Genomic DNA, 23,986 nt, shown 5'->3' on the forward strand with positions numbered 1-23,986 from the left:
GGTCAGGTTGAGTGGTGATGAGTTTGCTATTTGGATGAATAAAGAAAGTCAAAAGTGTGAAAGATAAAAAACAAAAGGAGGAAGTGTGAAAAGTGAATGGGCCAAATTGAGTGTGCATATGAAGACGTATGCTTTCTTCCAATTCATTAAATCGGGCTAATATGAATCAGGTGAATTGAGTTCTGCTTTTGGAAACTGGGTTAAGAAGGGGTGCACCGTTCCTGGAGGTACTGCAATACCAGGTCAATGCGTGGAGTGGACAGAGCAAGCTCTTTTTCCATCTCCCTGTTCTAAAAATCCATTTAATATATGGTCCCCAGATAGGGGACGTATCAGATATTAAACTGATAAGAACAGATACTACACTTGATCTTAGCCAAAAGGCCGAGAAGCGATAACCAGAATTGGTTTGGGCCTCGAGTGGCACCCTGGCCTATGCCGGACACATCTTAGGGAGAGAGAGCGAGAGGGAGACAAACCCACGCCTACACAAGACATTTTGTCACCCAAGCCAACCCTTGAAAAGGCTGCTTTGCAGAGCAAAAACAAGAAGAATGGTGCGTTTTGCAGCCGCCGCCCACTGCAATGAATCTGAATAAACTCCTCCTTTAGGGCGCAAGCAACTCCCCTCCCCCTTGCAGTCTTTCCAATTCACGATACCAAAAAGACGGACAGGACAGGTTGCCTGACTTTCCGTCACTGCCTGCTCCACCCCTTTGCCATCCTTACCCGTAGAAAGCCCTTTCATCATCCCCAAACCCTAATCTTTTCCCTTTCCTTCCCAGCCCCCAAACCCTGCCCTCTGTACCTTTCTCACCACCCGCTTCCCTTCTCCTGTCATCCCCCTACCACCCGGGAAAAAAAGAGATTGCCCCCTCCTTCCACAAGCCCACCCTCCCACCCAAAGAAACAACTTCTTCTGCGCAGCTTGTTTTCTAGGCAGCAGCGCTATTGTGATGTCATCTGGGGGCATTTGTGACAAGCCGCCAGTGTTCCGTCTCTTCATGTTGTGCACAGTTCAAACGGGAAAATACATCAACAGGCAGACTACAGAAAAGCTTACTATCAAAGGTTAGAGGGGGGCTTTCTCAGAGGGCTTTTTACAGTTTTTCCTATTCCCAATTAGCCGTTTAAGTGTACTTATTGAAAGTAGTAATTCTTTCATAGGCCGCCCTTTCTTAGTATTTGACGTTCCTTATATTGCGGTAGTGAGGCTTCGCAGTAGGTTGCAAACATTCATCACCCATGACTGTCCCCAATTGAGCTCAGAAGCTCAATGTCTATCATGACCTCTCTTTTAGAATGTCCAAGAGCAAGCAAACTATTCCTCAGGAGAGGGCGCCAACAGACTACTAAAGAGATCATCATTACTCAAAGAAAACCCCAAAAACCAATGCATGATAGGAATAAAACAGGTAACTTTCTTTGGAGTGGAAGCGGAGAGATCGCACCAGATGCCAATTCTAGATCTTATCACACCTGTGGTCACTGCAGCAGCAGGTGAATCCACTTTGTCCAAAAGGGATCTATTCCATTCAATTGCAAATGAATCTAGATAAGGACAGAGAACTGCAGCACGGGGACATAGCCGAGTTGGTCAGGTTGAGTGGTGATGAGTTTGCTATTTGGATGAATAAGAAGTCAAAAGTGTGAAAGATAAAAAACAAAAGGAGGAAGTGTGAAAAGTGAATGGGCCAAATTGAGGTGCATATGAAGACGTATGCTTTCTTCCAATTCATTAAATCGGGCTAATATGAATCAGGTGAATTGAGTTCTGCTTTTGGAAACTGGGTTAAGAAGGGGTGCACCGTTCCTGGAGGTACTGCAATACCAGGTCAATGCGTGGAGTGGACAGAGCAAGCTCTTTTTCCATCTCCCTGTTCTAAAAATCCATTTAATATATGGTCCCAGATAGGGGACGTATCAGATATTAAACTGATAAGAACAGATACTACACTTGATCTTAGCCAAAAGGCCGAGAAGCGATAACCAGAATTGGTTTGGGCCTCGAGTGGCACCCTGGCCTATGCCTGGACACATCTTAGGGAGAGAGAGCGAGAGGGAGACAAACCCACGCCTACACAAGACATTTTGTCACCCAAGCCAACCCTTGAAAAGGCTGCTTTGCAGAGCAAAAACAAGAAGAATGGTGCGTTTTGCAGCCGCCGCCCACTGCAATGAATCTGAATAACTCCTCCTTTAGGGCGCAAGCAACTCCCCTCCCCCTTGCAGTCTTTCCAATTCACGATACAAAAAGACGGACAGGACAGGTTGCCTGACTTTCCGTCACTGCCACCCTTTGCCATCCTTACCCGTAGAAAGCCCTTTCATCATCCCCAAACCCTAATCTTTTCCCTTTCCTTCCCAGCCCCCAAACCCTGCCCTCTGTACCTTTCTCACCACCCGCTTCCCTTCTCCTGTCATCCCCCTACCACCCGGGAAAAAAAGAGATTGCCCCCTCCTTCCACTAGCCCACCCTCCCACCCAAAGAACAACTTCTTCTGCGCAGCTTGTTTTCTAGGCAGCAGCGCTATTGTGATGTCATCGGGGGGCATTGTGACAAGCGCCAGTGTTCCGTCTCTTCATGTTGTGCACAGTTCAAACGGAAAATACATCAACAGGCAGACTACAGAAAAGCTTACTATCAAAGGTTAGAGGGGGGGCTTTCTCAGAGGGCTTTTTACAGTTTTTCTATTCCCAATTAGCCGTTTAAGTGTACTTATTGAAAGTAGTAATTCTTTCATAGGCCGCCCTTTCTTAGTATTTGACGTTCCTTATATTGCGGTATGAGGCTTCGCAGTAGGTTGCAAACATTCATCACCCATGACTGTCCCCCAATTGAGCTCAGAAGCTCAATGTCTATCATGACCTCTCTTTTAGAATGTCCAAGAGCAAGCAAACTATTCCTCCAGGAGAGGGCGCCAACAGACTACTAAAGAGATCATCATTACTCAAAGAAAACCCCAAAAACCATGCATGATAGGAATAAACAGGTAACTTTCTTTGGAGTTGGAAGCGGAGAGATCGCACCAGATGCCAATTCTAGATCTTATCACACCTGTGGTCACTGCAGCAGCAGGTGAATCCACTTTGTCCAAAAGGGATCTATTCCATTCAATTGCAAATGATCTAGATAAGACAGAGAACTGCAGCACGGGGGACATAGCCGAGTTGGTCAGGTTGAGTGTGATGAGTTTGCTTATTGGATGAATAAAGAAAGTCAAAAGTGTGAAAGATAAAAAACAAAAGGAGGAAGTGTGAAAAGTGAATGGGCCAAATTGAGGTGCATATGAAGACGTATGCTTTCTTCCAATTCATTAAATCGGGCTAATATGAATCAGGTGAATTGAGTTCTGCTTTTGGAAACTGGTTAAGAAGGGGTGCACCGTTCCTGGAGGTACTGCAATACCAGGTCAATGCGTGGAGTGGACAGAGCAAGCTCTTTTTCCATCTCCCTGTTCTAAAAATCCATTTAATATATGGTCCCCAGATAGGGGACGTATCAGATATTAAACTGATAAGAACAGATACTAAACTTGATCTTAGCCAAAAGGCCGAGAAGCGATAACCAGAATTGGTTTGGGCCTCGAGTGGCACCCTGGCCTATGCCGGACACATCTTAGGGAGAGAGAGCGAGAGGGAGACAAACCCACGCCTACACAAGACATTTTGTCACCCAAGCCAACCCTTGAAAAGGCTGCTTTGCAGAGCAAAAACAAGAAGAATGGTGCGTTTTGCAGCCGCCGCCCACTGCAATGAATCTGAATAACTCCTCCTTTAGGGCGCAAGCAACTCCCCTCCCCCTTGCAGTCTTTCCAATTCACGATACAAAAAGACGGACAGGACAGGTTGCCTGACTTTCCGTCACTGCCACCCTTTGCCATCCTTACCCGTAGAAAGCCCTTTCATCATCCCCAAACCCTAATCTTTTCCCTTTCCTTCCCAGCCCCCAAACCCTGCCCTCTGTACCTTTCTCACCACCCCGCTTCCCTTCTCCTGTCATCCCCCTACCACCCGGGAAAAAAAGAGATTGCCCCCTCCTTCCACTAGCCCACCCTCCCACCCAAAGAACAACTTCTTCTGCGCAGCTTGTTTTCTAGGCAGCAGCGCTATTGTGATGTCATCGGGGGGCATTGTGACAAGCCGCCAGTGTTCCGTCTCTTCATGTTGTGCACAGTTCAAACGGAAAATACATCAACAGGCAGACTACAGAAAAGCTTACTATCAAAGGTTAGAGGGGGGCTTTCTCAGAGGCTTTTTACAGTTTTTCTATTCCCAATTAGCCGTTTAAGTGTACTTATTGAAAGTAGTAATTCTTTCATAGGCCGCCCTTTCTTAGTATTTGACGTTCCTTATATTGCGGTATGAGGCTTCGCAGTAGGTTGCAAACATTCATCACCCATGACTGTCCCCAATTGAGGCTCAGAAGCTCAATGTCTATCATGACCTCTCTTTTAGAATGTCCAAGAGCAAGCAAACTATTCCTCCAGGAGAGGGCGCCAACAGACTACTAAAGAGATCATCATTACTCAAAGAAAACCCCAAAAACCAATGCATGATAGGAATAAACAGGTAACTTTCTTTGGAGTGGAAGCGGAGAGATCGCACCAGATGCCAATTCTAGATCTTATCACACCTGTGGTCACATGCAGCAGCCAGGTGAATCCACTTTGTCCAAAAGGGATCTATTCCATTCAATTGCAAATGATCTAGATAAGACAGAGAACTGCAGCACGGGGACATAGCCGAGTTGGTCAGGTTGAGTGGTGATGAGTTTGCTATTTGGATGAATAAAGAAAGTCAAAAGTGTGAAAGATAAAAAACAAAAGGAGGAAGTGTGAAAAGTGAATGGGCCAAATTGAGGTGCATATGAAGACGTATGCTTTCTTCCAATTCATTAAATCGGGCTAATATGAATCGAGGTGAATTGAGTTCTGTCTTTTGGAAACTGGGTTAAGAAGGGGTGCACCGTTCCTGGAGGTACTTGCAATACCAGGTCAATGCGTGGAGTGGACAGAGCAAGCTCTTTTTCCATCTCCCTGTTCTAAAAATCCATTTAATATATGGTCCCCAGATAGGGGGACGTATCAGATATTAAACTGATAAGAACAGATACTACACTTGATCTTAGCCAAAAGGGCCGAGAAGCGATAACCAGAATTGGTTTGGGCCTCGAGTGGCACCCTGGCCTATGCCGGACACATCTTAGGGAGAGAGAGCGAGAGGGAGACAAACCCACGCCTACACAAGACATTTTGTCACCCAAGCCAACCCTTGAAAAGGCTGCTTTGCAGAGCAAAAACAAGAAGAATGGTGCGTTTTGCAGCCGCCGCCCACTGCAATGAATCTGAATAACTCCTCCTTTAGGGCGCAAGCAACTCCCCTCCCCCTTGCAGTCTTTCCAATTCACTGATACAAAAAGACGGACAGGACAGGTTGCCTGACTTTCCGTCAACTGCCACCCTTTGCCATCCTTACCCGTAGAAAGCCCTTTCATCATCCCCAAACCCTAATCTTTTCCCTTTCCTTCCCAGCCCCCAAACCCTGCCCTCTGTACCTTTCTCACCACCCCGCTTCCCTTCTCCTGTCATCCCCCTACCACCCGGGAAAAAAAGAGATTGCCCCCTCCTTCCACTAGCCCACCCTCCCACCCAAAGAACAACTTCTTCTGCGCAGCTTGTTTTCTAGGCAGCAGCGCTATTGTGATGTCATCGGGGGGCATTGTGACAAGCCGCCAGTGTTCCGTCTCTTCATGTTGTGCACAGTTCAAACGGAAAATACATCAACAGGCAGACTACAGAAAAGCTTACTATCAAAGGTTAGAGGGGGGCTTTCTCAGAGGGCTTTTTACAGTTTTTCTATTCCCAATTAGCCGTTTAAGTGTACTTATTGAAAGTAGTAATTCTTTCATAGGCCGCCCTTTCTTAGTATTTGACGTTCCTTATATTGCGGTATGAGGCTTCGCAGTAGGTTGCAAACATTCATCACCCATGACTGTCCCCAATTGAGCTCAGAAGCTCAATGTCTATCATGACCTCTCTTTTAGAATGTCCAAGAGCAAGCAAACTATTCCTCCAGGAGAGGGGCGCCAACAGACTACTAAAGAGATCATCATTACTCAAAGAAAACCCCAAAAACCAATGCATGATAGGAATAAACAGGTAACTTTCTTTGGAGTGGAAGCGGAGAGATCGCACCAGATGCCAATTCTAGATCTTATCACACCTGTGGTCACTGCAGCAGCAGGTGAATCCACTTTGTCCAAAAGGGATTATTCCATTCAATTGCAAATGATCTAGATAAGACAGAGAACTGCAGCACGGGGACATAGCCGAGTTGGTCAGGTTGAGTGGTGATGAGTTTGCTATTTGGATGAATAAAGAAAGTCAAAAGTGTGAAAGATAAAAAACAAAAGGAGGAAGTGTGAAAAGTGAATGGGCCAAATTGAGGTGCATATGAAGACGTATGCTTTCTTCCAATTCATTAAATCGGGCTAATATGAATCAGGTGAATTGAGTTCTGCTTTTGGAAACTGGGTTAAGAAGGGGTGCACCGTTCCTGGAGGTACTGCAATACCAGGTCAATGCGTGGAGTGGACAGAGCAAGCTCTTTTTCCATCTCCCTGTTCTAAAAATCCATTTAATATATGGTCCCCAGATAGGGGACGTATCAGATATTAAACTGATAAGAACAGATACTACACTTGATCTTAGCCAAAAGGCCGAGAAGCGATAACCAGAATTGGTTTGGGCCTCGAGTGGCACCCTGGCCTATGCCGGACACATCTTAGGGAGAGAGAGCGAGAGGGAGACAAACCCACGCCTACACAAGACATTTTGTCACCCAAGCCAACCCTTGAAAAGGCTGCTTTGCAGAGCAAAAACAAGAAGAATGGTGCGTTTTGCAGCCGCCGCCCACTGCAATGAATCTGAATAACTCCTCCTTTAGGGCGCAAGCAACTCCCCTCCCCCTTGCAGTCTTTCCAATTCACGATACAAAAAGACGGACAGGACAGGTTGCCTGACTTTCCGTCACTGCCACCCTTTGCCATCCTTACCCGTAGAAAGCCCTTTCATCATCCCCAAACCCTAATCTTTTCCCTTTCCTTCCCAGCCCCCAAACCCTGCCCTCTGTACCTTTCTCACCACCCGCTTCCCTTCTCCTGTCATCCCCCTACCACCCGGGAAAAAAAGAGATTGCCCCCTCCTTCCACTAGCCCACCCTCCCACCCAAAGAACAACTTCTTCTGCGCAGCTTGTTTTCTAGGCAGCAGCGCTATTGTGATGTCATCGGGGGGCATTGTGACAAGCCGCCAGTGTTCCGTCTCTTCATGTTGTGCACAGTTCAAACGGAAAATACATCAACAGGCAGACTACAGAAAAGCTTACTATCAAAGGTTAGAGGGGGGCTTTCTCAGAGGGCTTTTTACAGTTTTTCTATTCCCAATTAGCCGTTTAAGTGTACTTATTGAAAGTAGTAATTCTTTCATAGGCCGCCCTTTCTTAGTATTTGACGTTCCTTATATTGCGGTATGAGGCTTCGCAGTAGGTTGCAAACATTCATCACCCATGACTGTCCCCAATTGAGCTCAGAAGCTCAATGTCTATCATGACCTCTCTTTTAGAATGTCCAAGAGCAAGCAAACTATTCCTCCAGGAGAGGGCGCCAACAGACTACTAAAGAGATCATCATTACTCAAAGAAAACCCCAAAAACCAATGCATGATAGGAATAAACAGGTAACTTTCTTTGGAGTGGAAGCGGAGAGATCGCACCAGATGCCAATTCTAGATCTTATCACACCTGTGGTCACTGCAGCAGCAGGTGAATCCACTTTGTCCAAAAGGGATCTATTCCATTCAATTGCAAATGATCTAGATAAGACAGAGAACTGCAGCACGGGGACATAGCCGAGTTGGTCAGGTTGAGTGGTGATGAGTTTGCTATTTGGATGAATAAAGAAAGTCAAAAGTGTGAAAGATAAAAAACAAAAGGAGGAAGTGTGAAAAGTGAATGGGCCAAATTGAGGTGCATATGAAGACGTATGCTTTCTTCCAATTCATTAAATCGGGCTAATATGAATCAGGTGAATTGAGTTCTGCTTTTGGAAACTGGGTTAAGAAGGGGTGCACCGTTCCTGGAGGTACTGCAATACCAGGTCAATGCGTGGAGTGGACAGAGCAAGCTCTTTTTCCATCTCCCTGTTCTAAAAATCCATTTAATATATGGTCCCCAGATAGGGGACGTATCAGATATTAAACTGATAAGAACAGATACTACACTTGATCTTAGCCAAAAGGCCGAGAAGCGATAACCAGAATTGGTTTGGGCCTCGAGTGGCACCCTGGCCTATGCCGGACACATCTTAGGGAGAGAGAGCGAGAGGGAGACAAACCCACGCCTACACAAGACATTTTGTCACCCAAGCCAACCCTTGAAAAGGCTGCTTTGCAGAGCAAAAACAAGAAGAATGGTGCGTTTTGCAGCCGCCGCCCACTGCAATGAATCTGAATAACTCCTCCTTTAGGGCGCAAGCAACTCCCCTCCCCCTTGCAGTCTTTCCAATTCACGATACAAAAAGACGGACAGGACAGGTTGCCTGACTTTCCGTCACTGCCACCCTTTGCCATCCTTACCCGTAGAAAGCCCTTTCATCATCCCCAAACCCTAATCTTTTCCCTTTCCTTCCCAGCCCCCAAACCCTGCCCTCTGTACCTTTCTCACCACCCGCTTCCCTTCTCCTGTCATCCCCCTACCACCCGGGAAAAAAAGAGATTGCCCCCTCCTTCCACTAGCCCACCCTCCCACCCAAAGAACAACTTCTTCTGCGCAGCTTGTTTTCTAGGCAGCAGCGCTATTGTGATGTCATCGGGGGGCATTGTGACAAGCCGCCAGTGTTCCGTCTCTTCATGTTGTGCACAGTTCAAACGGAAAATACATCAACAGGCAGACTACAGAAAAGCTTACTATCAAAGGTTAGAGGGGGGCTTTCTCAGAGGGCTTTTTACAGTTTTTCTATTCCCAATTAGCCGTTTAAGTGTACTTATTGAAAGTAGTAATTCTTTCATAGGCCGCCCTTTCTTAGTATTTGACGTTCCTATTATTGCGGTATGAGGCTTCGCAGTAGGTTGCAAACATTCATCACCCATGACTGTCCCCAATTGAGCTCAGAAGCTCAATGTCTATCATGACCTCTCTTTTAGAATGTCCAAGAGCAAGCAAACTATTCCTCCAGGAGAGGGCGCCAACAGACTACTAAAGAGATCATCATTACTCAAAGAAAACCCCAAAAACCAATGCATGATAGGAATAAACAGGTAACTTTCTTTGGAGTGGAAGCGGAGAGATCGCACCAGATGCCAATTCTAGATCTTATCACACCTGTGGTCACTGCAGCAGCAGGTGAATCCACTTTGTCCAAAAGGGATCTATTCCATTCAATTGCAAATGATCTAGATAAGACAGAGAACTGCAGCACAGGGACATAGCCGAGTTGGTCAGGTTGAGTGGTGATGAGTTTGCTATTTGGATGAATAAAGAAAGTCAAAAGTGTGAAAGATAAAAAACAAAAGGAGGAAGTGTGAAAAGTGAATGGGCCAAATTGAGGTGCATATGAAGACGTATGCTTTCTTCCAATTCATTAAATCGGGCTAATATGAATCAGGTGAATTGAGTTCTGCTTTTGGAAACTGGGTTAAGAAGGGGTGCACCGTTCCTGGAGGTACTGCAATACCAGGTCAATGCGTGGAGTGGACAGAGCAAGCTCTTTTTCCATCTCCCTGTTCTAAAAATCCATTTAATATATGGTCCCCAGATAGGGGACGTATCAGATATTAAACTGATAAGAACAGATACTACACTTGATCTTAGCCAAAAGGCCGAGAAGCGATAACCAGAATTGGTTTGGGCCTCGAGTGGCACCCTGGCCTATGCCGGACACATCTTAGGGAGAGAGAGCGAGAGGGAGACAAACCCACGCCTACACAAGACATTTTGTCACCCAAGCCAACCCTTGAAAAGGCTGCTTTGCAGAGCAAAAACAAGAAGAATGGTGCGTTTTGCAGCCGCCGCCCACTGCAATGAATCTGAATAACTCCTCCTTTAGGGCGCAAGCAACTCCCCTCCCCCTTGCAGTCTTTCCAATTCACGATACAAAAAGACGGACAGGACAGGTTGCCTGACTTTCCGTCACTGCCACCCTTTGCCATCCTTACCCGTAGAAAGCCCTTTCATCATCCCCAAACCCTAATCTTTTCCCTTTCCTTCCCAGCCCCCAAACCCTGCCCTCTGTACCTTTCTCACCACCCGCTTCCCTTCTCCTGTCATCCCCCTACCACCCGGGAAAAAAAGAGATTGCCCCCTCCTTCCACTAGCCCACCCTCCCACCCAAAGAACAACTTCTTCTGCGCAGCTTGTTTTCTAGGCAGCAGCGCTATTGTGATGTCATCGGGGGGCATTGTGACAAGCCGCCAGTGTTCCGTCTCTTCATGTTGTGCACAGTTCAAACGGAAAATACATCAACAGGCAGACTACAGAAAAGCTTACTATCAAAGGTTAGAGGGGGGCTTTCTCAGAGGGCTTTTTACAGTTTTTCTATTCCCAATTAGCCGTTTAAGTGTACTTATTGAAAGTAGTAATTCTTTCATAGGCCGCCCTTTCTTAGTATTTGACGTTCCTTATATTGCGGTATGAGGCTTCGCAGTAGGTTGCAAACATTCATCACCCATGACTGTCCCCAATTGAGCTCAGAAGCTCAATGTCTATCATGACCTCTCTTTTAGAATGTCCAAGAGCAAGCAAACTATTCCTCCAGGAGAGGGCGCCAACAGACTACTAAAGAGATCATCATTACTCAAAGAAAACCCCAAAAACCAATGCATGATAGGAATAAACAGGTAACTTTCTTTGGAGTGGAAGCGGAGAGATCGCACCAGATGCCAATTCTAGATCTTATCACACCTGTGGTCACTGCAGCAGCAGGTGAATCCACTTTGTCCAAAAGGGATCTATTCCATTCAATTGCAAATGATCTAGATAAGACAGAGAACTGCAGCACGGGGACATAGCCGAGTTGGTCAGGTTGAGTGGTGATGAGTTTGCTATTTGGATGAATAAAGAAAGTCAAAAGTGTGAAAGATAAAAAACAAAAGGAGGAAGTGTGAAAAGTGAATGGGCCAAATTGAGGTGCATATGAAGACGTATGCTTTCTTCCAATTCATTAAATCGGGCTAATATGAATCAGGTGAATTGAGTTCTGCTTTTGGAAACTGGGTTAAGAAGGGGTGCACCGTTCCTGGAGGTACTGCAATACCAGGTCAATGCGTGGAGTGGACAGAGCAAGCTCTTTTTCCATCTCCCTGTTCTAAAAATCCATTTAATATATGGTCCCCAGATAGGGGACGTATCAGATATTAAACTGATAAGAACAGATACTACACTTGATCTTAGCCAAAAGGCCGAGAAGCGATAACCAGAATTGGTTTGGGCCTCGAGTGGCACCCTGGCCTATGCCGGACACATCTTAGGGAGAGAGAGCGAGAGGGAGACAAACCCACGCCTACACAAGACATTTTGTCACCCAAGCCAACCCTTGAAAAGGCTGCTTTGCAGAGCAAAAACAAGAAGAATGGTGCGTTTTGCAGCCGCCGCCCACTGCAATGAATCTGAATAACTCCTCCTTTAGGGCGCAAGCAACTCCCCTCCCCCTTGCAGTCTTTCCAATTCACGATACAAAAAGACGGACAGGACAGGTTGCCTGACTTTCCGTCACTGCCACCCTTTGCCATCCTTACCCGTAGAAAGCCCTTTCATCATCCCCAAACCCTAATCTTTTCCCTTTCCTTCCCAGCCCCCAAACCCTGCCCTCTGTACCTTTCTCACCACCCGCTTCCCTTCTCCTGTCATCCCCCTACCACCCGGGAAAAAAAGAGATTGCCCCCTCCTTCCACTAGCCCACCCTCCCACCCAAAGAACAACTTCTTCTGCGCAGCTTGTTTTCTAGGCAGCAGCGCTATTGTGATGTCATCGGGGGGCATTGTGACAAGCCGCCAGTGTTCCGTCTCTTCATGTTGTGCACAGTTCAAACGGAAAATACATCAACAGGCAGACTACAGAAAAGCTTACTATCAAAGGTTAGAGGGGGGCTTTCTCAGAGGGCTTTTTACAGTTTTTCTATTCCCAATTAGCCGTTTAAGTGTACTTATTGAAAGTAGTAATTCTTTCATAGGCCGCCCTTTCTTAGTATTTGACGTTCCTTATATTGCGGTATGAGGCTTCGCAGTAGGTTGCAAACATTCATCACCCATGACTGTCCCCAATTGAGCTCAGAAGCTCAATGTCTATCATGACCTCTCTTTTAGAATGTCCAAGAGCAAGCAAACTATTCCTCCAGGAGAGGGCGCCAACAGACTACTAAAGAGATCATCATTACTCAAAGAAAACCCCAAAAACCAATGCATGATAGGAATAAACAGGTAACTTTCTTTGGAGTGGAAGCGGAGAGATCGCACCAGATGCCAATTCTAGATCTTATCACACCTGTGGTCACTGCAGCAGCAGGTGAATCCACTTTGTCCAAAAGGGATCTATTCCATTCAATTGCAAATGATCTAGATAAGACAGAGAACTGCAGCACGGGGACATAGCCGAGTTGGTCAGGTTGAGTGGTGATGAGTTTGCTATTTGGATGAATAAAGAAAGTCAAAAGTGTGAAAGATAAAAAACAAAAGGAGGAAGTGTGAAAAGTGAATGGGCCAAATTGAGGTGCATATGAAGACGTATGCTTTCTTCCAATTCATTAAATCGGGCTAATATGAATCAGGTGAATTGAGTTCTGCTTTTGGAAACTGGGTTAAGAAGGGGTGCACCGTTCCTGGAGGTACTGCAATACCAGGTCAATGCGTGGAGTGGACAGAGCAAGCTCTTTTTCCATCTCCCTGTTCTAAAAATCCATTTAATATATGGTCCCCAGATAGGGGACGTATCAGATATTAAACTGATAAGAACAGATACTACACTTGATCTTAGCCAAAAGGCCGAGAAGCGATAACCAGAATTGGTTTGGGCCTCGAGTGGCACCCTGGCCTATGCCGGACACATCTTAGGGAGAGAGAGCGAGAGGGAGACAAACCCACGCCTACACAAGACATTTTGTCACCCAAGCCAACCCTTGAAAAGGCTGCTTTGCAGAGCAAAAACAAGAAGAATGGTGCGTTTTGCAGCCGCCGCCCACTGCAATGAATCTGAATAACTCCTCCTTTAGGGCGCAAGCAACTCCCCTCCCCCTTGCAGTCTTTCCAATTCACGATACAAAAAGACGGACAGGACAGGTTGCCTGACTTTCCGTCACTGCCACCCTTTGCCATCCTTACCCGTAGAAAGCCCTTTCATCATCCCCAAACCCTAATCTTTTCCCTTTCCTTCCCAGCCCCCAAACCCTGCCCTCTGTACCTTTCTCACCACCCGCTTCCCTTCTCCTGTCATCCCCCTACCACCCGGGAAAAAAAGAGATTGCCCCCTCCTTCCACTAGCCCACCCTCCCACCCAAAGAACAACTTCTTCTGCGCAGCTTGTTTTCTAGGCAGCAGCGCTATTGTGATGTCATCGGGGGGCATTGTGACAAGCCGCCAGTGTTCCGTCTCTTCATGTTGTGCACAGTTCAAACGGAAAATACATCAACAGGCAGACTACAGAAAAGCTTACTATCAAAGGTTAGAGGGGGGCTTTCTCAGAGGGCTTTTTACAGTTTTTCTATTCCCAATTAGCCGTTTAAGTGTACTTATTGAAAGTAGTAATTCTTTCATAGGCCGCCCTTTCTTAGTATTTGACGTTCCTTATATTGCGGTATGAGGCTTCGCAGTAGGTTGCAAACATTCATCACCCATGACTGTCCCCAATTGAGCTCAGAAGCTCAATGTCTATCATGACCTCTCTTTTAGAATGTCCAAGAGCAAGCAAACTATTCCTCCAGGAGAGGGCGCCAACAGACTACTAAAGAGATCATCATTACTCAAAGAAAACCCCAAAAACCAATGCATGATAGGAATAAACAGGTAACTTTCTTTGGAGTGGAAGCGGAGAGATCGCACCAGATGCCAATTCTAGATCTTATCACACCTGTGGTCACTGCAGCAGCAGGTGAATCCACTTTGTCCAAAAGGGATCTATTCCATTCAATTGCAAATGATCTAGATAAGACAGAGAACTGCAGCACGGGGACATAGCCGAGTTGGTCAGGTTGAGTGGTGATGAGTTTGCTATTTGGATGAATAAAGAAAGTCAAAAGTGTGAAAGATAAAAAACAAAAGGAGGAAGTGTGAAAAGTGAATGGGCCAAATTGAGGTGCATATGAAGACGTATGCTTTCTTCCAATTCATTAAATCGGGCTAATATGAATCAGGTGAATTGAGTTCTGCTTTTGGAAACTGGGTTAAGAAGGGGTGCACCGTTCCTGGAGGTACTGCAATAGCAGGTCAATGCGTGGAGTGGACAGAGCAAGCTCTTTTTCCATCTCCCTGTTCTAAAAATCCATTTAATATATGGTCCCCAGATAGGGGACGTATCAGATATTAAACTGATAAGAACAGATACTACACTTGATCTTAGCCAAAAGGCCGAGAAGCGATAACCAGAATTGGTTTGGGCCTCGAGTGGCACCCTGGCCTATGCCGGACACATCTTAGGGAGAGAGAGCGAGAGGGAGACAAACCCACGCCTACACAAGACATTTTGTCACCCAAGCCAACCCTTGAAAAGGCTGCTTTGCAGAGCAAAAACAAGAAGAATGGTGCGTTTTGCAGCCGCCGCCCACTGCAATGAATCTGAATAACTCCTCCTTTAGGGCGCAAGCAACTCCCCTCCCCCTTGCAGTCTTTCCAATTCACGATACAAAAAGACGGACAGGACAGGTTGCCTGACTTTCCGTCACTGCCACCCTTTGCCATCCTTACCCGTAGAAAGCCCTTTCATCATCCCCAAACCCTAATCTTTTCCCTTTCCTTCCCAGCCCCCAAACCCTGCCCTCTGTACCTTTCTCACCACCCGCTTCCCTTCTCCTGTCATCCCCCTACCACCCGGGAAAAAAAGAGATTGCCCCCTCCTTCCACTAGCCCACCCTCCCACCCAAAGAACAACTTCTTCTGCGCAGCTTGTTTTCTAGGCAGCAGCGCTATTGTGATGTCATCGGGGGGCATTGTGACAAGCCGCCAGTGTTCCGTCTCTTCATGTTGTGCACAGTTCAAACGGAAAATACATCAACAGGCAGACTACAGAAAAGCTTACTATCAAAGGTTAGAGGGGGGCTTTCTCAGAGGGCTTTTTACAGTTTTTCTATTCCCAATTAGCCGTTTAAGTGTACTTATTGAAAGTAGTAATTCTTTCATAGGCCGCCCTTTCTTAGTATTTGACGTTCCTTATATTGCGGTATGAGGCTTCGCAGTAGGTTGCAAACATTCATCACCCATGACTGTCCCCAATTGAGCTCAGAAGCTCAATGTCTATCATGACCTCTCTTTTAGAATGTCCAAGAGCAAGCAAACTATTCCTCCAGGAGAGGGCGCCAACAGACTACTAAAGAGATCATCATTACTCAAAGAAAACCCCAAAAACCAATGCATGATAGGAATAAACAGGTAACTTTCTTTGGAGTGGAAGCGGAGAGATCGCACCAGATGCCAATTCTAGATCTTATCACACCTGTGGTCACTGCAGCAGCAGGTGAATCCACTTTGTCCAAAAGGGATCTATTCCATTCAATTGCAAATGATCTAGATAAGACAGAGAACTGCAGCACGGGGACATAGCCGAGTTGGTCAGGTTGAGTGGTGATGAGTTTGCTATTTGGATGAATAAAGAAAGTCAAAAGTGTGAAAGATAAAAAACAAAAGGAGGAAGTGTGAAAAGTGAATGGGCCAAATTGAGGTGCATATGAAGACGTATGCTTTCTTCCAATTCATTAAATCGGGCTAATATGAATCAGGTGAATTGAGTTCTGCTTTTGGAAACTGGGTTAAGAAGGGGTGCACCGTTCCTGGAGGTACTGCAATACCAGGTCAATGCGTGGAGTGGACAGAGCAAGCTCTTTTTCCATCTCCCTGTTCTAAAAATCCATTTAATATATGGTCCCCAGATAGGGGACGTATCAGATATTAAACTGATAAGAACAGATACTACACTTGATCTTAGCCAAAAGGCCGAGAAGCGATAACCAGAATTGGTTTGGGCCTCGAGTGGCACCCTGGCCTATGCCGGACACATCTTAGGGAGAGAGAGCGAGAGGGAGACAAACCCACGCCTACACAAGACATTTTGTCACCCAAGCCAACCCTTGAAAAGGCTGCTTTGCAGAGCAAAAACAAGAAGAATGGTGCGTTTTGCAGCCGCCGCCCACTGCAATGAATCTGAATAACTCCTCCTTTAGGGCGCAAGCAACTCCCCTCCCCCTTGCAGTCTTTCCAATTCACGATACAAAAAGACGGACAGGACAGGTTGCCTGACTTTCCGTCACTGCCACCCTTTGCCATCCTTACCCGTAGAAAGCCCTTTCATCATCCCCAAACCCTAATCTTTTCCCTTTCCTTCCCAGCCCCCAAACCCTGCCCTCTGTACCTTTCTCACCACCCGCTTCCCTTCTCCTGTCATCCCCCTACCACCCGGGAAAAAAAGAGATTGCCCCCTCCTTCCACTAGCCCACCCTCCCACCCAAAGAACAACTTCTTCTGCGCAGCTTGTTTTCTAGGCAGCAGCGCTATTGTGATGTCATCGGGGGGCATTGTGACAAGCCGCCAGTGTTCCGTCTCTTCATGTTGTGCACAGTTCAAACGGAAAATACATCAACAGGCAGACTACAGAAAAGCTTACTATCAAAGGTTAGAGGGGGGCTTTCTCAGAGGGCTTTTTACAGTTTTTCTATTCCCAATTAGCCGTTTAAGTGTACTTATTGAAAGTAGTAATTCTTTCATAGGCCGCCCTTTCTTAGTATTTGACGTTCCTTATATTGCGGTATGAGGCTTCGCAGTAGGTTGCAAACATTCATCACCCATGACTGTCCCCAATTGAGCTCAGAAGCTCAATGTCTATCATGACCTCTCTTTTAGAATGTCCAAGAGCAAGCAAACTATTCCTCCAGGAGAGGGCGCCAACAGACTACTAAAGAGATCATCATTACTCAAAGAAAACCCCAAAAACCAATGCATGATAGGAATAAACAGGTAACTTTCTTTGGAGTGGAAGCGGAGAGATCGCACCAGATGCCAATTCTAGATCTTATCACACCTGTGGTCACTGCAGCAGCAGGTGAATCCACTTTGTCCAAAAGGGATCTATTCCATTCAATTGCAAATGATCTAGATAAGACAGAGAACTGCAGCACGGGGACATAGCCGAGTTGGTCAGGTTGAGTGGTGATGAGTTTGCTATTTGGATGAATAAAGAAAGTCAAAAGTGTGAAAGATAAAAAACAAAAGGAGGAAGTGTGAAAAGTGAATGGGCCAAATTGAGGTGCATATGAAGACGTATGCTTTCTTCCAATTCATTAAATCGGGCTAATATGAATCAGGTGAATTGAGTTCTGCTTTTGGAAACTGGGTTAAGAAGGGGTGCACCGTTCCTGGAGGTACTGCAATACCAGGTCAATGCGTGGAGTGGACAGAGCAAGCTCTTTTTCCATCTCCCTGTTCTAAAAATCCATTTAATATATGGTCCCCAGATAGGGGACGTATCAGATATTAAACTGATAAGAACAGATACTACACTTGATCTTAGCCAAAAGGCCGAGAAGCGATAACCAGAATTGGTTTGGGCCTCGAGTGGCACCCTGGCCTATGCCGGACACATCTTAGGGAGAGAGAGCGAGAGGGAGACAAACCCACGCCTACACAAGACATTTTGTCACCCAAGCCAACCCTTGAAAAGGCTGCTTTGCAGAGCAAAAACAAGAAGAATGGTGCGTTTTGCAGCCGCCGCCCACTGCAATGAATCTGAATAACTCCTCCTTTAGGGCGCAAGCAACTCCCCTCCCCCTTGCAGTCTTTCCAATTCACGATACAAAAAGACGGACAGGACAGGTTGCCTGACTTTCCGTCACTGCCACCCTTTGCCATCCTTACCCGTAGAAAGCCCTTTCATCATCCCCAAACCCTAATCTTTTCCCTTTCCTTCCCAGCCCCCAAACCCTGCCCTCTGTACCTTTCTCACCACCCGCTTCCCTTCTCCTGTCATCCCCCTACCACCCGGGAAAAAAAGAGATTGCCCCCTCCTTCCACTAGCCCACCCTCCCACCCAAAGAACAACTTCTTCTGCGCAGCTTGTTTTCTAGGCAGCAGCGCTATTGTGATGTCATCGGGGGGCATTGTGACAAGCCGCCAGTGTTCCGTCTCTTCATGTTGTGCACAGTTCAAACGGAAAATACATCAACAGGCAGACTACAGAAAAGCTTGCTATCAAAGGTTAGAGGGGGGCTTTCTCAGAGGGCTTTTTACAGTTTTTCTATTCCCAATTAGCCGTTTAAGTGTACTTATTGAAAGTAGTAATTCTTTCATAGGCCGCCCATTCTTAGTATTTGACGTTCAGGTAACAACAGGTAACTTTATTTGGAGTGGAAGCAGAGAGATAACACCAGATGCCAATTGTAGATCCTCTCACACCTGTGGTCACTGCAGCATCTGACTCCACTTTGTCCAAAAGGGATCTATTCCATTCAATTACACATGATCTAGATTAGACTGACAACAAGATACTGCACGGGACATAGCAGAGTTGGTGAAGTTGAGTGGTGATGAGTTTGCTATTTGGATGAATAAAGCAAGTAAAAAGTGTGTTAGATAAAAATTCATTTCAATTCGCTAATCGGGCTAATATGAATCAGGTGAATCGAGTTCTGCTTTTGGAAACTGGGTTAAGAAGGGGTGCACCGTTCCTGGAGGTACTGCAATACCAGGTCAATGCGTGGAGTGGACAGAGCAAGCTCTTTTTCCATCTCCCTGTTCTAAAAATCCATTTAATATATGGTCCCCAGATAGGGGACGTATCAGATATTAAACTGATAAGAACAGATACTACACTTGATCTTAGCCAAAAGGCCGAGAAGCGATAACCAGAATTGGTTTGGGCCTCGAGTGGCACCCTGGCCTATGCCGGACACATCTTAGGGAGAGAGAGCGAGAGGGAGACAAACCCACGCCTACACAAGACATTTTGTCACCCAAGCCAACCCTTGAAAAGGCTGCTTTGCAGAGCAAAAACAAGAAGAATGGTGCGTTTTGCAGCCGCCGCCCACTGCAATGAATCTGAATAACTCCTCCTTTAGGGCGCAAGCAACTCCCCTCCCCCTTGCAGTCTTTCCAATTCACGATACAAAAAGACGGACAGGACAGGTTGCCTGACTTTCCGTCACTGCCACCCTTTGCCATCCTTACCCGTAGAAAGCCCTTTCATCATCCCCAAACCCTAATCTTTTCCCTTTCCTTCCCAGCCCCCAAACCCTGCCCTCTGTACCTTTCTCACCACCCGCTTCCCTTCTCCTGTCATCCCCCTACCACCCGGGAAAAAAAGAGATTGCCCCCTCCTTCCACTAGCCCACCCTCCCACCCAAAGAACAACTTCTTCTGCGCAGCTTGTTTTCTAGGCAGCAGCGCTATTGTGATGTCATCGGGGGGCATTGTGACAAGCCGCCAGTGTTCCGTCTCTTCATGTTGTGCACTGTTCAAACCGAAAATACATCAACAGGCAGGCTACAGAAAAGCTTACTAACAAAGGTTAGAGAGGGGCTTTCTCAGAGGGCTTTTTACAGTTTGTCTATTCCCAATTAGCCGGTTTAGTATACTTAATGAAAGTACTAATTCTTTCATAGGCCGCCCATTCTTAGTATTTGACGTTCAGGTAACAACAGGTAACTTTATTTGGAGTGGAAGCAGAGAGATAACACCAGATGCCAATTGTAGATCCTCTCACACCTGTGGTCACTGCAGCATCTGACTCCACTTTGTCCAAAAGGGATCTATTCCATTCAATTACACATGATCTAGATTAGACTGACAACAAGATACTGCACGGGACATAGCAGAGTTGGTGAAGTTGAGTGGTGATGAGTTTGCTATTTGGATGAATAAAGCAAGTAAAAAGTGTGTTAGATAAAAATTCATTTCAATTCGCTAATCGGGCTAATATGAATCAGGTGAATCGAGTTCTGCTTTTGGAAACTGGGTTAAGAAGGGGTGCACCGTTCCTGGAGGTACTGCAATACCAGGTCAATGCGTGGAGTGGACAGAGCAAGCTCTTTTTCCATCTCCCTGTTCTAAAAATCCATTTAATATATGGTCCCCAGATAGGGGACGTATCAGATATTAAACTGATAAGAACAGATACTACACTTGATCTTAGCCAAAAGGCCGAGAAGCGATAACCAGAATTGGTTTGGGCCTCGAGTGGCACCCTGGCCTATGCCGGACACATCTTAGGGAGAGAGAGCGAGAGGGAGACAAACCCACGCCTACACAAGACATTTTGTCACCCAAGCCAACCCTTGAAAAGGCTGCTTTGCAGAGCAAAAACAAGAAGAATGGTGCGTTTTGCAGCCGCCGCCCACTGCAATGAATCTGAATAACTCCTCCTTTAGGGCGCAAGCAACTCCCCTCCCCCTTGCAGTCTTTCCAATTCACGATACAAAAAGACGGACAGGACAGGTTGCCTGACTTTCCGTCACTGCCACCCTTTGCCATCCTTACCCGTAGAAAGCCCTTTCATCATCCCCAAACCCTAATCTTTTCCCTTTCCTTCCCAGCCCCCAAACCCTGCCCTCTGTACCTTTCTCACCACCCGCTTCCCTTCTCCTGTCATCCCCCTACCACCCGGGAAAAAAAGAGATTGCCCCCTCCTTCCACTAGCCCACCCTCCCACCCAAAGAACAACTTCTTCTGCGCAGCTTGTTTTCTAGGCAGCAGCGCTATTGTGATGTCATCGGGGGGCATTGTGACAAGCCGCCAGTGTTCCGTCTCTTCATGTTGTGCACTGTTCAAACCGAAAATACATCAACAGGCAGGCTACAGAAAAGCTTACTAACAAAGGTTAGAGAGGGGCTTTCTCAGAGGGCTTTTTACAGTTTGTCTATTCCCAATTAGCCGGTTTAGTATACTTAATGAAAGTACTAATTCTTTCATAGGCCGCCCATTCTTAGTATTTGACGTTCAGGTAACAACAGGTAACTTTATTTGGAGTGGAAGCAGAGAGATAACACCAGATGCCAATTGTAGATCCTCTCACACCTGTGGTCACTGCAGCATCTGACTCCACTTTGTCCAAAAGGGATCTATTCCATTCAATTACACATGATCTAGATTAGACTGACAACAAGATACTGCACGGGACATAGCAGAGTTGGTGAAGTTGAGTGGTGATGAGTTTGCTATTTGGATGAATAAAGCAAGTAAAAAGTGTGTTAGATAAAAATTCATTTCAATTCGCTAATCGGGCTAATATGAATCAGGTGAATCGAGTTCTGCTTTTGGAAACTGGGTTAAGAAGGGGTGCACCGTTCCTGGAGGTACTGCAATACCAGGTCAATGCGTGGAGTGGACAGAGCAAGCTCTTTTTCCATCTCCCTGTTCTAAAAATCCATTTAATATATGGTCCCCAGATAGGGGACGTATCAGATATTAAACTGATAAGAACAGATACTACACTTGATCTTAGCCAAAAGGCCGAGAAGCGATAACCAGAATTGGTTTGGGCCTCGAGTGGCACCCTGGCCTATGCCGGACACATCTTAGGGAGAGAGAGCGAGAGGGAGACAAACCCACGCCTACACAAGACATTTTGTCACCCAAGCCAACCCTTGAAAAGGCTGCTTTGCAGAGCAAAAACAAGAAGAATGGTGCGTTTTGCAGCCGCCGCCCACTGCAATGAATCTGAATAACTCCTCCTTTAGGGCGCAAGCAACTCCCCTCCCCCTTGCAGTCTTTCCAATTCACGATACAAAAAGACGGACAGGACAGGTTGCCTGACTTTCCGTCACTGCCACCCTTTGCCATCCTTACCCGTAGAAAGCCCTTTCATCATCCCCAAACCCTAATCTTTTCCCTTTCCTTCCCAGCCCCCAAACCCTGCCCTCTGTACCTTTCTCACCACCCGCTTCCCTTCTCCTGTCATCCCCCTACCACCCGGGAAAAAAAGAGATTGCCCCCTCCTTCCACTAGCCCACCCTCCCACCCAAAGAACAACTTCTTCTGCGCAGCTTGTTTTCTAGGCAGCAGCGCTATTGTGATGTCATCGGGGGGCATTGTGACAAGCCGCCAGTGTTCCGTCTCTTCATGTTGTGCACTGTTCAAACCGAAAATACATCAACAGGCAGGCTACAGAAAAGCTTACTAACAAAGGTTAGAGAGGGGCTTTCTCAGAGGGCTTTTTACAGTTTGTCTATTCCCAATTAGCCGGTTTAGTATACTTAATGAAAGTACTAATTCTTTCATAGGCCGCCCATTCTTAGTATTTGACGTTCAGGTAACAACAGGTAACTTTATTTGGAGTGGAAGCAGAGAGATAACACCAGATGCCAATTGTAGATCCTCTCACACCTGTGGTCACTGCAGCATCTGACTCCACTTTGTCCAAAAGGGATCTATTCCATTCAATTACACATGATCTAGATTAGACTGACAACAAGATACTGCACGGGACATAGCAGAGTTGGTGAAGTTGAGTGGTGATGAGTTTGCTATTTGGATGAATAAAGCAAGTAAAAAGTGTGTTAGATAAAAATTCATTTCAATTCGCTAATCGGGCTAATATGAATCAGGTGAATCGAGTTCTGCTTTTGGAAACTGGGTTAAGAAGGGGTGCACCGTTCCTGGAGGTACTGCAATACCAGGTCAATGCGTGGAGTGGACAGAGCAAGCTCTTTTTCCATCTCCCTGTTCTAAAAATCCATTTAATATATGGTCCCCAGATAGGGGACGTATCAGATATTAAACTGATAAGAACAGATACTACACTTGATCTTAGCCAAAAGGCCGAGAAGCGATAACCAGAATTGGTTTGGGCCTCGAGTGGCACCCTGGCCTATGCCGGACACATCTTAGGGAGAGAGAGCGAGAGGGAGACAAACCCACGCCTACACAAGACATTTTGTCACCCAAGCCAACCCTTGAAAAGGCTGCTTTGCAGAGCAAAAACAAGAAGAATGGTGCGTTTTGCAGCCGCCGCCCACTGCAATGAATCTGAATAACTCCTCCTTTAGGGCGCAAGCAACTCCCCTCCCCCTTGCAGTCTTTCCAATTCACGATACAAAAAGACGGACAGGACAGGTTGCCTGACTTTCCGTCACTGCCACCCTTTGCCATCCTTACCCGTAGAAAGCCCTTTCATCATCCCCAAACCCTAATCTTTTCCCTTTCCTTCCCAGCCCCCAAACCCTGCCCTCTGTACCTTTCTCACCACCCGCTTCCCTTCTCCTGTCATCCCCCTACCACCCGGGAAAAAAAGAGATTGCCCCCTCCTTCCACTAGCCCACCCTCCCACCCAAAGAACAACTTCTTCTGCGCAGCTTGTTTTCTAGGCAGCAGCGCTATTGTGATGTCATCGGGGGGCATTGTGACAAGCCGCCAGTGTTCCGTCTCTTCATGTTGTGCACTGTTCAAACCGAAAATACATCAACAGGCAGGCTACAGAAAAGCTTACTAACAAAGGTTAGAGAGGGGCTTTCTCAGAGGGCTTTTTACAGTTTGTCTATTCCCAATTAGCCGGTTTAGTATACTTAATGAAAGTACTAATTCTTTCATAGGCCGCCCATTCTTAGTATTTGACGTTCAGGTAACAACAGGTAACTTTATTTGGAGTGGAAGCAGAGAGATAACACCAGATGCCAATTGTAGATCCTCTCACACCTGTGGTCACTGCAGCATCTGACTCCACTTTGTCCAAAAGGGATCTATTCCATTCAATTACACATGATCTAGATTAGACTGACAACAAGATACTGCACGGGACATAGCAGAGTT

General features: G+C 46.4%; 16 non-coding genes across 16 annotated transcripts; all 16 read right to left on the minus strand.

Moving 5' to 3' along the window:
• Positions 1 to 205: 205 nt before the first annotated feature.
• LOC142287973 (U2 spliceosomal RNA) lies at positions 206 to 396 on the minus strand. Its single transcript, XR_012748845.1, has one exon. It is a non-coding gene; the product is annotated as a U2 spliceosomal RNA (small nuclear RNA).
• A 1,401-nt stretch (positions 397 to 1,797) lies between these two features.
• LOC142287988 (U2 spliceosomal RNA) lies at positions 1,798 to 1,987 on the minus strand. The gene has a single exon (XR_012748860.1). It is a non-coding gene; the product is annotated as a U2 spliceosomal RNA (small nuclear RNA).
• A 1,388-nt stretch (positions 1,988 to 3,375) lies between these two features.
• Positions 3,376 to 3,566, minus strand: LOC142287983 (U2 spliceosomal RNA). The gene has a single exon (XR_012748855.1). It is a non-coding gene; the product is annotated as a U2 spliceosomal RNA (small nuclear RNA).
• Positions 3,567 to 4,958: 1,392 nt separating this feature from the next.
• Positions 4,959 to 5,152, minus strand: LOC142287991 (U2 spliceosomal RNA). Its single transcript, XR_012748863.1, has one exon. It is a non-coding gene; the product is annotated as a U2 spliceosomal RNA (small nuclear RNA).
• Positions 5,153 to 6,542: 1,390 nt separating this feature from the next.
• Positions 6,543 to 6,733, minus strand: LOC142288004 (U2 spliceosomal RNA). Its single transcript, XR_012748873.1, has one exon. It is a non-coding gene; the product is annotated as a U2 spliceosomal RNA (small nuclear RNA).
• Positions 6,734 to 8,120: 1,387 nt separating this feature from the next.
• Positions 8,121 to 8,311, minus strand: LOC142288015 (U2 spliceosomal RNA). The gene has a single exon (XR_012748884.1). It is a non-coding gene; the product is annotated as a U2 spliceosomal RNA (small nuclear RNA).
• A 1,387-nt stretch (positions 8,312 to 9,698) lies between these two features.
• LOC142288026 (U2 spliceosomal RNA) lies at positions 9,699 to 9,889 on the minus strand. The gene has a single exon (XR_012748895.1). It is a non-coding gene; the product is annotated as a U2 spliceosomal RNA (small nuclear RNA).
• A 1,387-nt stretch (positions 9,890 to 11,276) lies between these two features.
• Positions 11,277 to 11,467, minus strand: LOC142288037 (U2 spliceosomal RNA). Its single transcript, XR_012748906.1, has one exon. It is a non-coding gene; the product is annotated as a U2 spliceosomal RNA (small nuclear RNA).
• Positions 11,468 to 12,854: 1,387 nt separating this feature from the next.
• On the minus strand, positions 12,855 to 13,045 carry LOC142287979 (U2 spliceosomal RNA). The gene has a single exon (XR_012748851.1). It is a non-coding gene; the product is annotated as a U2 spliceosomal RNA (small nuclear RNA).
• Positions 13,046 to 14,432: 1,387 nt separating this feature from the next.
• On the minus strand, positions 14,433 to 14,623 carry LOC142287987 (U2 spliceosomal RNA). The gene has a single exon (XR_012748859.1). It is a non-coding gene; the product is annotated as a U2 spliceosomal RNA (small nuclear RNA).
• Positions 14,624 to 16,010: 1,387 nt separating this feature from the next.
• On the minus strand, positions 16,011 to 16,201 carry LOC142287990 (U2 spliceosomal RNA). The gene has a single exon (XR_012748862.1). It is a non-coding gene; the product is annotated as a U2 spliceosomal RNA (small nuclear RNA).
• A 1,387-nt stretch (positions 16,202 to 17,588) lies between these two features.
• LOC142287996 (U2 spliceosomal RNA) lies at positions 17,589 to 17,779 on the minus strand. The gene has a single exon (XR_012748865.1). It is a non-coding gene; the product is annotated as a U2 spliceosomal RNA (small nuclear RNA).
• Positions 17,780 to 18,896: 1,117 nt separating this feature from the next.
• LOC142287997 (U2 spliceosomal RNA) lies at positions 18,897 to 19,087 on the minus strand. The gene has a single exon (XR_012748866.1). It is a non-coding gene; the product is annotated as a U2 spliceosomal RNA (small nuclear RNA).
• Positions 19,088 to 20,204: 1,117 nt separating this feature from the next.
• LOC142287998 (U2 spliceosomal RNA) lies at positions 20,205 to 20,395 on the minus strand. Its single transcript, XR_012748867.1, has one exon. It is a non-coding gene; the product is annotated as a U2 spliceosomal RNA (small nuclear RNA).
• A 1,117-nt stretch (positions 20,396 to 21,512) lies between these two features.
• On the minus strand, positions 21,513 to 21,703 carry LOC142287999 (U2 spliceosomal RNA). Its single transcript, XR_012748868.1, has one exon. It is a non-coding gene; the product is annotated as a U2 spliceosomal RNA (small nuclear RNA).
• Positions 21,704 to 22,820: 1,117 nt separating this feature from the next.
• Positions 22,821 to 23,011, minus strand: LOC142288000 (U2 spliceosomal RNA). The gene has a single exon (XR_012748869.1). It is a non-coding gene; the product is annotated as a U2 spliceosomal RNA (small nuclear RNA).
• Between the last annotated feature and the right edge of the window lie 975 nt (positions 23,012 to 23,986).

Source organism: Anomaloglossus baeobatrachus, unplaced genomic scaffold (genome assembly GCF_048569485.1).
Source record: "Anomaloglossus baeobatrachus isolate aAnoBae1 unplaced genomic scaffold, aAnoBae1.hap1 Scaffold_771, whole genome shotgun sequence".
NCBI classification, from domain to species: domain Eukaryota; kingdom Metazoa; phylum Chordata; class Amphibia; order Anura; family Aromobatidae; genus Anomaloglossus; species Anomaloglossus baeobatrachus.